Here is a 13,109-nt window from a genome sequence, read left to right on the forward strand (position 1 = left end):
AAATCAAAAAAAAGAAAAACCTATTACATGGCTAGGGTTTCTTCAAAACCCTAGAAAATGAGACTAGCCACTCATGGAGGAGTGGGAGGAGGTAGATGGAGAAGGAACCACCATGGGAGACATCTTTGAAACTTCTTGTTCCTTCCTCTTTTTCAAACCCTAGCCTCTCTCTTTAGGTCCAAACAACTTCCAAACCCTAATCCAGCCTTTTACTTGCCTTTTTATACTTCCAATCTCGTCCAAACAGGTTTAAAACGTCGGTTTGACTTTCCCAGAAAAAGTCAACGCACGTGCGGGAAAGTCAATGCACGTGCGGAAAAAGCCAACGCACGTGCGGGAAAGTCAACTCTGCCCAAATTCTGTCTTTTTGCTCATTTTATGCTCCAACGATGTATAACCTGATTGACACTCAACACACATAAAATATACAGTTTGACCAGCAAGTGAAGTTAAGAGATTCCAATTAACGGCCTGAATGATGTACATTTCAGCCTTAATCACATCCCCCAACTTACTACTTGCTAGTCCTCAAGCATGTAAAATGAAATAAAATGAAACAAAATCTATTTATTTCCTCTTTCGTAGGAAAACGGTTGCATTTAGCATATGCAACAAGCCTTTAAACCACAAGGTTACCCCAAGTGGACGAGTAAAGTCTCGTGAGGGTTTCCAAAAATGATACCCACAAACATTAACATATTCATATATACCCAACAACAAATGATTACACTACTCCACCTAACAATCAACTTATGTGCCACTACAGTGTGATATTTAGACATCATGAGTCATCATTAAAGACACAGTGGACAAGCATGAAGGAACCTATTGAGTCAAAACCACAATTCAGTTAATACAAAAGTAAAGTTCCCTATACTTGTGCATGCTAGTAGACAAGTCATGAGTACCCTCGGTGTAAAGTGCAATCTCCATATTAGTTAACTATCCACTATAATAGCCCAGTGTAACTCATAATAACACCCATCATATACAGAAAAACTAACCTGTTGCAGCCAAGATTTTCAAAAGTTGATGTTTTTTTTTTTTTTTTTTTTTTTTAAATGACTGTGCAATGTCCTGATCCATTAAGCTTTCTAATCAACCCATGTAACAAGCATTGGGTCAATGACTCCCAAACTAGACGGTTTTAGGGCACTAGGTGTAAAGACACCCCTACGGGCTTAATAACTCGAGTTGAAAAGGCTACGAATCCGAACAAGTCATTCTTCTTATTTTTCCTTAACTGTGCAATGTCCATGTCCCTTAAACTTTCTAATTAACCCATGTAACAAGCATTGGGCCAATGACTCCCAAACCAGACGGTTTTAGGGCATTAGGTGTAGAGACACCCCTACGGGCTTACCTCTACGGGCTTAATAACTCGAGTTAAAAAGGCTACGGACCCAAACTAGTCAAGTGGTTTTTTTTTTCTTTTTTTTCTTTTTTTTTAAGAATCTTGGCTCCTCAGTTATTCTTTTCTGCAACTCTAGCTATTATCAATGATGTACACCAGGGATTATAATAAAAAGGTCACTGCTATGATAGTGTGTTGTGAATTAAGGCATACTCATGACAAGTGTACTAATACCACAAACATAGACAACTCTCCTCGTGCAAACATGGCATACAAGTATCTACCCAATAAATCCTTTTCATACAAGTCTACTATGCTCTCTAACTAACATATGCAAATATCATCACTCTACTAGCAAAAAGTCACATCAAGTGGAGTAATGCAATCAAGTGAAACATGTATAAGCATGAATTATGAGCCAAATAGCAATGCACAAAAGAAAATATAACCCTCATCCCCCAACTTGAATATAACATTGTCCTCAATAGAAAAGGAAAGAGAAATGAGAGAAAATTACCAGAATTGTAGGTGCACATCCAGGTAGGCAGAGAGTAACATAAACACACTTCACTTTCTTTCTTTTTTTTGTTTTGTTTGTTTTTTTTTTTTTTTTGTTTTTTTTTTTGAAGAAAAGAAAGAACGAAAAAGAAAAAGGAAAATAAAAATAAAAATAAAAATAAAAGAGACAAAGCAGTATACAGGCGGGTACTACGGAGAAGCCGGTGGTGGTGGTGGTGGTAGGAAATGCTGGGCAAACAAGGCTTGCATCAAAGCGCGCGTCTCGAAGGCGTCATCCTGACCCTGTTCCCGGATGGTGAGGTTGTCGGCGTGTAACTGATCGAAGCGCGCCTGAGAATAGTCGCGATGCACCTGAAAATCCGTGCGCAACTCCATGAGACTCTGGTGGTGATCACGAAGAGTACGGTGGACCTGATCGACAGAGTGCTGAAGCTGTAAGTACTCCTTGCGAGTCATGTAGAGTGGGTCCCCTTGGGGAGGCACGGGGGGAACAGGATGAGCTGGGTGGTCATGGACGGGGTCTTGGGCCTCATCAACTAGGGCACCTACCGGCTGCGGGATGCGAGATATGCTGTGCTGCCATTCCCGCTGGCCGAATGTTGGATACCCTCTATCAATCTCCTCATCCTCAGCAATGATGGGGTGGTGCAGCTCAAACACAAGTGTCAACAAATTAGCGAATGGTAGTGGCCAAGTCAGGTTCTGCATAGGAGTAGGCCGAACTGCCTCACGTAGAAATTTCTGCAAATGCATCAAAATGAAATCCTCAAGCGGGACCTGATAGCCAAGCTGATACCCGTGTAAAACCCGCACAAACTCCAAACGGCGCTCAGCTCGATGCCCAAGTGAAAGGACATTCTTATGGACCACGGAATCAAGGCAAAGCAAGCGGCTAGGTAGCTTGCTCCGCCGCAAGCATGTGAAACTGGTGTCACCGTGGGCTCCCGGGAAGTATTGCTGGATGAGGCAATGTATGAGTTGTCGATCCTCAACTTCCGGGAAAGGCTGATCTTCTAGTTTGGCGAAAAACTCTAACACTGTGGCAATCATGGCTGAGGTGATGTGGACAACATGACCATCAATGTTAGAGAGCAGTCCAACCGTGGTGGGTGTCTCATGCAGGTTCTGGTAGAATAGTCGTACCAGACGAGGATAAGTGGGCGCGGTCACAGCGCAAATGCCCAACTGTTGCCGGAGTCGGAGCTGCTCAATAGCCTAAGTAGTGTCCTCGTCACGCTGGAAAAATGGCAGGTTGAACTGCGTGAGCTTGTGAAGAGGGCGTGAAGCCCACTCCGACCGTGGCAAGTCACCTGGTGGTGGTGGCGAGGATGGTGGTGACGGTGGTGGTGGTGGTGACGAAGAGGATGCACCCCTGGCCTTTTTGGAGGCCCGAGCAGAGACACGGCGACTCATATCCTGTACACACCAACAATAAATACAAATACCCGTGAAACCAGCATGAGAATCAAATAAAATATGAAAGCACAAATTTGCCCACTAATGTACCACATGCAATTCCCACTCTTTTTTTTTTTTTTTTTGTAAAAACGAAATTAATTAAATAAGAGAAGTAAAATGTCAGTAAATTAAATTAATTACGCTATAAAATAAACTAAATTAAACTAAATTATAAAATAACTAAACTACAAAATAGACTAAAGTATAGAATAAAACAACCAGAAATAAACATTGTTTTTGTTTTTTATATATATATATTTTTTAAGTTTTTTTTGTGTGTTTTTTTTTTTTTTGTATTTTTTTTTTTTTGGTTTTTATTTTTAATTGAAGAGAAGAAAATGAAATAAAACTGCAGAAAATAAAATAAAATAACAACTAAACTACTTAGTAATTATATAAACAATGACATCATAGACTAAGATAAAAATAAAATCACTAACTACACAAGTATAAGAAAAATAAGAATAAAACCAAATGTCACTAACTAATTAAACTAACCAGAATCACTACGAAGCAATTTACACTAAACAAATAGAACAAATAAAAAAAAAACTAAATTAGGATTAGTGTTAGTACCATTATTTATAAGGTTTTTTTTTTTTTTTAAACTAATAGACATGCATTCTACAACTAAAGGAACACAAATAAAATTTAAAAAAAATCATAATGACCACTAAAAATACTAAAAAGAAGTAGATCGGTCATGGCTAAGTTTTTTTTTTTTGTTTTTTTTTTTTTTTTAAGATGAACACCCGATCAAAATAAAAAAAAAATCAAAAAGAATCAAAGAAAAATAAAATAAAAAACTCTACAAATTGATTCCTACCTTCACAAATCTACGCAAAAGAAAAAGAAAAAACAAATTTACCTTGAAAAAGTGAAGAAAGAGAGAAAAAGAATGGAGGTTCGCCGGAAAAAATGGTGGTCGTCGGAGTTTCGTCGGACGGAGAGGGAAGTGATGCCGGCGGTGAGACGATGGTGGTGAGGAAGAAGAGAGAGAAAAAAGAAGGGAAGAAGAAGAAGGAAGAAGGAGAAAGGAAGAAGAAGGTGGGTTTGTGTGGGGTTGTGAAAGTGAGAGAGAGAGAGAGAGAGAGAGAGAGAGAGAGAGAAATCTCAGATGGAGTGGGATTGGGAGTGTGTAGGTGTAGATAATGTTTTTTTTTTTTTGAGTACGAAAATAGGAAATAAAAATAAATAAATAAAAAGTTTTTTTTATTATTATTTTAATATATATATATATATATATAAATTATAAATAAAATAATTGTATATTTATTTATTTACATTTAAAATTTATTTACTTAAATAAATTAAAAATGAAATAAAAGAAAAATAATAATAAAAAAAAACAAAACCAAACATTTTATTTTATTTTATTATTATTTTTTTTTAAAATTAGTATATGAAAATAATAATAATAATAATAACAGTAAAAGCAAAACAAAATCTGGAAATTTTTTTTTTTAAATTAAATAAAAATAAAATAGAAATTCTCGTACCTGCCCCGCACCTGCTTTTAAAGCAGAGTGCAACTTGTTCAAATTGCCAATTTCCTGCACGTGCGGGGCCCAGGCCGCACGTGCGGCGATTTTGTCTCCTCACTGATTTTTGTTTTTTTTGTTTTTTTGTTTTTTTTTTTTTTTTTTTTTTGGAAACGTCGTCCCGCACGTATAGGGCCCAAGCCGCACGTGCGGCTTGGTCAAAGTTGCCCAGCCCACACCTGCTTTTAAAGCAGGGGGCAAATTGGTTTTGTGAGATATTTTTGCCCCATGTGCGCACAGTGTCGCACATGCAGAATTTTCTCCTTTTTTTTTTAAAGAATTTGTATTGGTTTACAATTGAACATGTATAACAACAAAGTTTTTTTTTTTTTTTTAATTAACTCTCAACACCTAACAAAAGGCACCAGAGTTATGGCATAAAGTTGCCACTTCAAAATCCCCCAGGTAATAAAACCCAGCGTAGTTTATAGCCTTCGGGCTAGTACAACCCAAATATACTTAACCATTTCTACCTTCAATTGACATCCAAAAGAAATATAGCACATAAGAACATAACGGAATGTCCACTAAAGGTATAATCTTCACGCGAAAACCACGGGTACTACTTTTCTCCCTAACTGTGTTTGTAACTTTCCCTATTCTCCAACAGGGTGACAGACTAGGTTGATTCGGTATCCAGAATCGAGGCACATAAAGCTACCTCAACCTATGGGGCTGCCATACAGAGTTCAAGCCGAGGTAGTTTTGAAGCAATCTCCACACCCCTGGGTATTTAAACCAGACTCTAGTCTCGGAAATCCCAAACCTTTGTGTTCTAGGATTTGCCATTCGAACTCTAGTTTCCACCGTCTCAGTTGGTCTCCTAGGAACTCACTACAAACACGGTTAGGTGGCTATACCAGACCGTCAGATGCCGTTCGGGCACGGCAAACACCAAAGGAATTACACCTTTAGAGGATTTAAAGTCTCCTAGACGCAAGTAAAGCATAACGAAAACAAAGAAAAACATAATAGCATAGAAGGGAAAGAAAAAGGAACAAGAAATTAATCTGTCAATCATAGTAAAATGGGTCCATCAAAGCAATGGACTCAATCATATCCCCATTCTCAATCCCCTCTACATATGGTTTCAATCTTTGGCCATTCACTTTGAAAGTGTGGCCAGTTTTTGGATCTCGCACCTCAACGGCGCCATGACTAAATGTCTCAACAACCTCAAAGGGGCCATCCTATCTTGATCTTAGCTTACCCGGAAAGAGTCTCAATTTTGAATTAAAAAGCCACACTTTTTGGTCGGGTTCAAAGGACTTTTTATTAATGTGCCTGTCATGGAATTCTTTAGTCTGAGCTTTAAAAACTTTCGAACTCTCATATGCATCATTTCGGATTTCCTCCAGCTCATTGAGTTGCAATTTCCGGTTGAGCCCAGCCGCGGCCATATCGAAGTTGAACTTCTTTATGGCCCACAATGCTCGATGCTCAAGTTCAACCGGGAGATGACAAGCTTTGCCAAACACCGCCCTATATGGTGACATCCCGATGGGTGTCTTATAAGCAGTGCGGTAAGCCCATAATGCATCAATTAACCGTTGTGACCAATCTTTCCTATCCAGTCTCACCGTTTTCTCAATTATGTGCTTTACCTTCCTATTTGAGACTTCCACTTGGCTACTAGTTTGAGGGTGGTATGGAGTGCCAACTTTATGAGTGATAGAGTATTTCTTAACTACCGACTCAAAAAACCGGTTACAAAAATGTGTACCCTGATCACTTATTATGGCTCTAGGAAACCCAAAACGACTAAAGATATTTTCATGCAAAAATTTGATTACCACTCTATGATCGTTTGTTCAGGTAGTTATTGCCTCCACCCACTTAGACACATAATCTACTGCCAAGAGAATGTACTCAAACCCGAATGACGACGGGAAAGGGCCCATAAAATCAATTCCCCAAACATCAAATATTTCTACCACAAGAAAAGGGGACATTGGCATCATGTCACGCCGAGACATCGAACCCATTTGCTGACAGCGCAAACAAGTTCTACAAAATTGATGGGCATCTTTAAAAATTGTGGGCCAATAAAACCCGCTTTGTAAAATCTTGGCGGCCGTTTTATGCCCACTAAAATGACCGCCACATGCAGAAGAATGACAAAATGTAAGAATGCTATGCACCTTACTCTCCGGCACACACCGTCGGATCACTTGGTCAGAGCAATATTTAAACAACTCCGGATCCTCCCAAAAGTAATACCTGACCTATGAAAAGAATCGGTCTTTGTCTTGCTCAGACCAATTTTGCGGAGTTTGCCCAATGGCAAAGTAATTCACAATATGTGCAAACCACGGGGGGCACGCTTGTGACAGCTCAAAAAGTTGTTCGTCCAGAAACGAATCATGCAAAATAAGAAGGTCGCTATTATACTCAACGAGGATTCGGGAGAGATGATCCGCCACTACATTCTCAGATCCTTTCTTATCACGGATCTCTAAATCAAATTCCTAAAGCAACAAAATCCATCTAACCAACCTAGGTTTGGTCTCTTTCTTAGATAGTAAATACCGCAAAGTGGTATGATCAGTGAAGACTATGACCTTGGAACCTAGGAGATAAGACCGGAATTTGTCTAAGGCAAAGACCACAGCTAGCAACTCTTTCTCGGTAGTAGTGTAGTTCAATTGAGCATCCGAGAGAGTGTGACTAGCATAATATATAGCAAATGGTGCCTTATTAACCCTTTGGCCCAACACAGCCCCGACAGCATAATCGGAGGCATCACACATGATTTCAAAGGGAAGAGACCAATCTGGTGATTTCATGATTGGGGCGGTGGTCAAGGCCATTCTTAGTGTTTTGAATGCCTTTAAACATGCTTCATCAAAGACAAAAGGCGCGTCCTTAACTAGTAAACTACACAAAGGACGTGATATCTTACTAAAGTCTTTGATGAACCTACGGTAAAAACCTGCATGCTCTAGGAAAGACCTAATTTGACGCACGGAATTGGGTGGAGGAAGACCTGCAATGAGGTCAACCTTAGCCTTGTCAACTTTTATATCTCGAGGGGACACAATGTGTCCCAACACTATACCCTCACGAACCATAAAATGGCTCTTTTCCCAACTCAAGATTAGGTTTGCCTCAGTACATCGTTCTAACACTCTAGTCAAGTTCCTAAGGCATTCCTCAAAAGACGGTCCAAACACCGAAAAGTCATCCATAAAAACCTCTAAGAATTTCTCCACCATGTCGGAGAAAATGGCCATCATACACCGTTGAAAGCTCGCCGGTGCATTACATAGCCCAAAGGATGTAAGCGAAAGTGCCAAAAGGGCATGTGAATGTGGTCTTTTCTTGGTCAGCGGGGTACACCGGGACTTGATTATACCCCGAATAGCCATCAAGAAAACAATAGAAACCCTACCCCGCTAACCGCTCTAGGATTTGGTCAATGAAAGGTAAGGGAAAATGGTCCTTCCTAGTCGAGGAATTTAGTCTCCTATAATCAATGCACACTCGCCACCCAGTAGTGGTTCGTGTGGGGACTAACTCTCCTCCTTCATTCTCAACAATAGTGATGCCCGATTTCTTGGGCACTACTTGTGTGGGACTCACCCACTTGCTATCTGAGATGGGGTATATAATACCCGCATCCAACAATTTCAAAACCTCCTTCTTCACCACCTCTTTCATATTAGGATTCAGTCTCCGTTGCATTTCGCGAGAAGGTTTGGAGTCCTCCTCTAGGTGTATATAATGCATGCACATGGAGGGATCTATCCCTTTCGAATCAGCCACTGACCACCCTATAGCACTCCGATGTGCCACGAGAACACTCATTAACTGACTCTCTTGCGCTGCAGTCAAGTCAGATGCAATGATGACCGGTAAAGTATCTTGGGGCCCTAAAAATGCATACTTGAGTGTGGCCGGGAGTGGCTTCAACTCAAGTGTAGGTGGTGTGACCAAAGATTGTGTGGTAGGCTCTCTCGACAGAGGAGGAAGTGACTCAAACCGGGCTTTCCATGGAGGAAAATCCGATGTAGAAGAAGAATTAATCAAGACATTCACCTCCTCAACTGACCCATCTATATCAAAATTTTCAAACCCAAAATGAGTTAGACAAGCCTTTAAAGGGTCCTCTATAAGAATGGAGGGCAAAGCCTTCTCAACAATCTCATCCACAACATCCACTAATAAGCACTCCTCTCTCTCATGAGGTTGTTGTGATGCTTGGAAAACATTAAGTTTCACTTGCATGTTACCAAATGAAACTTTCATAACCCCGGTCCGACAATTAATGCATGCATTGGTCGTAGCCAAGAATGGTCGACCCAAAATCACCGGGATTTGTTTCCTCGAACTGGCTACCGGTTCCATATCTAAAACCAAAAAGTCAACAGGGAAGTAGAACCTATCAACCTTAACTAGCACATCCTCAATCATGCCTCGTGGCACTTTGAGGGACCGGTCAGCCAACTGAAGAGTAACAGTAGTGGGCTTCAACTCGCCAAGCCCAAATTCCTCGTACACAGAGTACGGCAACAAATTAACACTAGCCCCTAAATCCAATAAGGCCCTATCAATGAAGTGGTCCCCTATAATGCATGCAATGGTTGGGGCACCTGGGTCCTTAAGCTTAGGAGGTGTGTCATTCAACAAGATAGAGCTTACTTGCTTCGTGAGTAGGACCTTTTGGGATACATGTGTCCTAGATTTACGCTTTTTGCGTACAAAGGTCCTTCAAAAATTTGGCATATGATGGTACTTGCTTAATCGCCTCCAACAGGGGGAGGTTGATTTTTACCTGTTCAAAGACCTCCATCATTGCCTCCATAGATGCCGCCTTCTTATTAAAAGGGGACGGTGTATCAAGGCACTGGGGAAAGGGTGCCTTAGGCACATATGGTGCCTTGGGCTCAAATGAAGTGTTGGGGACTAAGTCATCCCTCTTAAGTGTTTCCCCCTCACCCTTATTCTCCCTAGGTGAACCACCGTGGTCACCCTTCCTAACTCTACTTGCATCAGACGCAACTGACTGAGGCTCTAACTCCCTACCACTTCTTAAAGCAACCACCGCCTGCACTTGCTCATGTTGCTTACCATTCCCACCCGAACTCTCTGCCCCGTATTGTCCCTTAGGGTTGGCCACAGTTTGACTTGGTAATTTTCCCTCCTCTCTTCGATTCATGTTATTAGCCATTTGACCCAATTGGGCCTCTAGCTTGGCAATAGAGTGAGTATGGGAGTGAACTACCGGTGCTAACCCCTTAAGTTCTGCGAGAACTTCCAAAACCTGAGTCTCAAAGACAGAGTTGCCCTGAGGAACAGGCGGGGGTTGTGTTTGCCGGTACGGTTGTGGGGGTCGATAAGGTTGTGGTGGTCGGTAGGATGATTGGTTGGCAAAATTATTGAAATTCTGCCTTGGTGGTGGCGGATTGTAAGAAGTGCTTTGTGAAGGGGGTCTCCATGAGAAATTAGGGTGATTTCTCCACCCCGGATTGTATGTGTTGGAGTATGGATCATTACCTGGGTTGGAGAATCCTTGAGCCGCATTCACATGCTCTTGGACTAACTCCGGAAATTGTGATGCCAAAGGGCACTCACTCAAGTCATGAGCAGGGCTCGCGCAAATAACACATGCCTCGTGAAATTGAGGCTGATCTTGCTGGGTAGGGGCATGTCCCGTAGCTAATAATTGGTCCATCTTGCGGGACAGTGCCTCTACTTGTTGTGCTAACTCTAGGTTTTGCCCGACCTCATAAATGCCCCCTCTTTTCGGGGCTCCAACTACGGGTTGCCGGACTTGCCGGGCTGCGGATGCATGGTGAAGGGAATTATCACTTAGGTTCTCAAACAATTGCCATGCCTCGGCATCATTTTTAGACATAAATGTCCCACCACAAGACGAATCCACCATTTGTGTGGCTCAGTTAAGCCATAATAAAATGTTTGAACAAGTTGCCAATTAGGCACTTGGTGGTGAGGACACTGTTGGAGAAGGTCTCTAAGTCTTTCCCACGTCTCATGGAATTGCTCGCCATCCATTTGAGAAAAGTTTGTGATGGCTCGCCTAAGCTGGTTGGTTTTACCTATGGGAAAGTACTTCTCCAAGAACCGTTGCTGTAATTGGTCCCAAGTTGTGATTGAATTAGCAGGTAAAGAATTTAGCCAGTGTTTGGCTTTATCCTTTAACGAGAATGGAAACAATCGCAACATTAAGGCCTCATTTGTGAAATTCTGGATCCTCACTGTCGAGAAAATTTCCAGAAATTCATTCAAATGCTTATAAGGGTCATCATGAGTTAGTCCATGGAATGATGGGAGCATTTGTATAGTGCTGGACTTAATCTCATAATGAGCAGCAGTGGTATTGGGTAATTGGATGCATGATGGTGATGTATATGCAGTGGGTGTAAAATAATCCTTAAGTGTCCGGTTGGGCACATTCGGGACATTAGGATCTGTCATCTCTAATGGCTCAATGTATGAATATTCAAGCCTAGGAATACGGGCAGAGGTCCTAAGTCTCCTGAGGATCCTTTCTAGTTCAAGGTCCAAACTCCACAATTCAGGGCGACAAGAACGACGCCCGTGCATACACTACCCAAACACACACACAAGTTCCGACTCTGTGCACTAAGTATGAAAGCAAAATACCAAAGGAAGAAATACTCACAGCGGTTTAACGAAAACGCTTTACTCGTCTTGCGGATGCTTGACGTGTAGACGTTGTCTCCAACCTCTGTTTGAGCTTTGACTTCCGTTTTAGCACTTCAGTACAAATACGATTTGAAGAGGATCTTGGACGACAATGTGAATTGTGGAATCCGAGTAGGAGCTCTCTCACCCCACTAAATCAGTTGTTCACCTATGCTAGTTTATAGCATACGCTATTGTGTTTGTTCTGTCCACTTTTTCTTTATCTATACAATTTCCCTAAAAATACATTGCAAACTATGAACTCATGCCTTTTGATATATGACCAACAACTGTCTCATTTAGTTGTTCATTATAAGATTTATGCAATTGGGCAATTACCCTTTGATCACACCTTGCAACACAGAGTTGCATCGCTAGCGAGTCTTTTATTTTCAGTCATTTGAAGGTAAAAATATGTAATGGTTTATTTGCTTTTATCAAAGAGATGAGGATTTAAATGCACAAGCCATGTGACAAATGAGCCATTTTCCGACCAACCAACCTACACTGTCGGTGTCTTGTATTGCTATGGGCTCTTCTACATTTGTCATTCATTTCAATATCTCTTAATTCATAAATTATTATTTTTTTTTGTTATTCAAGCGAGCAAATCTAAATTGAGAAACTATAATTTTGACACCAAATTATCACTTAAAATTCAATTTAACTTATTAATTTAATAATATCAATTTTATACTTAAAACTATTCAATTTTGCATCAATTTTACCCACCGTCAATTGTCGTCTATCATCAAACAGAAGTTACCGATATGGCCCCCAACCTTCATTTGAAATTTCATTTTACCCTCCAAACTATCCTCAAAATATCAATTAGACCCCCGAACAAATGAAGTTTGGTGGTTTAATTGATATTTTAGAGATAATTTGAGGAGCAAAATAAAATTTCAAACGACATATCGGTGTCAAGTCAGCAACTTTCGTTTGATTTTAAATGGCAGCTAATGGAAAAAGTAAAATTGATTCAAAATTAAATAGATTTGGTATAAAATTGATATCATTAAACAAACAGGAGTTGAATTTCTTTTTTAATAATGTTTAGGATGCAAAATGATATTTCTATCCAGATCATAATATAAGGACAACAACAATTTACAAGACCATTTATCATCACCCATTTGTCTATTTGTCCATGTCTCCATTTATCTGTCTAACATCGGTGACTTTCAAGCTAGTTGGCAATAATCAACAAAGATTAATAGTAGTATGTGAAAGTAAATGTTGGGACTAAGAGACACCAGAAATCAATCACACACAATAATACAAGAATATTTACGTGGTTCGGCAATTGCCTACGTCCACGGAAAGCTATCCACTATAGAATTTCCCGGTGGGAGTTTACACACTCACACCTCACTCTCTCACTATAGCACTCTCACTACACTTGAACTCTCACATTCTCTATATCTCTGTATGTTCATAAACCTCTCATCCTCACCTCAATTTATACACAATTGAGGAAGAGGAGAGCCACAAACAATTAGTGGGGCGGTGGCCACCCCCACCCACATTAATGGGGAGGTGCCACCCCCACTTCTCTTCAAGTGGGT

The 13,109-nt window shown here is 40.6% G+C and overlaps 2 pseudogenes; both read right to left on the minus strand.

Annotated features, from left to right (window-relative positions):
* Positions 1 to 5,885: 5,885 nt before the first annotated feature.
* Positions 5,886 to 8,074, minus strand: LOC145805506 (uncharacterized; annotated as a pseudogene).
* A 604-nt stretch (positions 8,075 to 8,678) lies between these two features.
* Positions 8,679 to 9,676, minus strand: LOC145805507 (uncharacterized; annotated as a pseudogene).
* Between the last annotated feature and the right edge of the window lie 3,433 nt (positions 9,677 to 13,109).

This window comes from Camellia sinensis, chromosome 13 (genome assembly GCF_055761805.1).
Source record: "Camellia sinensis isolate YWXY chromosome 13, ASM5576180v1, whole genome shotgun sequence".
Lineage (NCBI taxonomy): Eukaryota > Viridiplantae > Streptophyta > Magnoliopsida > Ericales > Theaceae > Camellia > Camellia sinensis.